The 1197-nt window shown below is 40.4% G+C and overlaps 1 long non-coding RNA gene across 1 annotated transcript; it reads left to right on the top strand.

Annotated features, from left to right (window-relative positions):
• The first annotated feature begins 695 nt into the window (after positions 1 to 695).
• On the top strand, positions 696 to 986 carry LOC115208420 (uncharacterized). The gene is made up of 2 exons (XR_003881171.1): positions 696 to 759; positions 872 to 986. It is a non-coding gene; the product is annotated as an uncharacterized LOC115208420 (long non-coding RNA).
• Positions 987 to 1197: the final 211 nt, after the last annotated feature.

Genomic DNA, 1197 nt, shown 5'->3' with positions numbered 1-1197 from the left:
AAAACATCAGCCAGGAAGCATAGGAACTGAGAAGTGGTCTGTGGTCACCACCTGCAGAACCACTCCTTTATTGGGGGTGTCTTGCTAATTGCCTATAATTTCCACCTGTTGTCTATTCCATTTGCACAACAGCATGTGACATTTATTGTCAATCAGTGTTGCTTCCTAAGTGGACAGTTTGATTTTGCAGAAGTGTGATTGACTTGGAGTTACATTGTGTTGTTTAAGTGTTCCCTTTATTTTTTGGAGCAGTGTATATCATTTAGAAAAAAAACATGATTATTTGTCTCTCTGAAATGAAACCATCAAGTTATAGATTTAACAAAAAATAGATGTCTGTCATTGAACAACCCCATGATTAGCTATTGAAAAATCGCTTTTATAATTTATTTAAACAATAACATGGATATATAGCATTTTGGAATGAAGCTCTTCTTATGTTTCCCCATCTGAGATCAGAGTAGATGAGAGATGTAATGTTTGTCTCTGTTGTGTTGAAGTCCAATCAAGCAGGAGAGACCAGCCTCCCTTGTACCCAGCTGTGTCCATGAATAGTGACCAGTCTATGGAGCCTCCTGTATTCTTTAGATAGGGAGACTGTGTGTGTGGGGGGGGGGGGGGGGGGGGGGGGGGGGGGGGGGATGAGGAGATATAATCTCATGTTTTGTCTACAGAAACCAACAGAAGAGATCAGAGTCAGAGATTCTCAGCGGTCAGTCTTCCCAGAGTCATCAAACAGACCTCGCCTTCATATTCAGTGTATGTGGTCCTGTTATGTACATTTGTTTTTGTTTACCTCAAGTAAAATGTAGTTGATCTGTCAATCATTCATTAATGTGTTAACTTAACTTAATTACTTCATTTATTTCAGATGCTTGAAGAGAAAATTATAACATTTGTGAAGAACGAGCTGAAGATGTTCAAGAGGATTCTTAGTCCAGAACTCCCAGAAGGCTTTGAGAGTCAGAAGCAGGATAAGGAAGTGGTGGATGCTGAAGATGAGAAGCAGGAGAGCAGTGCCAGAGAGGGGGCTCTGAAGATCACACTGCACGTCCTGAGGAAAATGAACCAGAAGGAGCTTGCTGACACACTGGAGAAAAGTAAGATCTGTCTGCCTCATGTTGAATGCTGTTGTATAACATTTAAAAGCTGTAGCTAAAATACAGCTAAAATAGCTGTGTAACTCAATGATATTGT

The sequence above is a fragment of the Salmo trutta genome, chromosome 1, assembly GCF_901001165.1.
Source record: "Salmo trutta chromosome 1, fSalTru1.1, whole genome shotgun sequence".
In the NCBI taxonomy this organism is placed as follows: Eukaryota; Metazoa; Chordata; class Actinopteri; order Salmoniformes; family Salmonidae; genus Salmo; species Salmo trutta.
The sequence above is the reverse complement of the archived record's forward strand: the minus strand, read 5'-3'. Positions and strand labels throughout refer to the sequence as shown.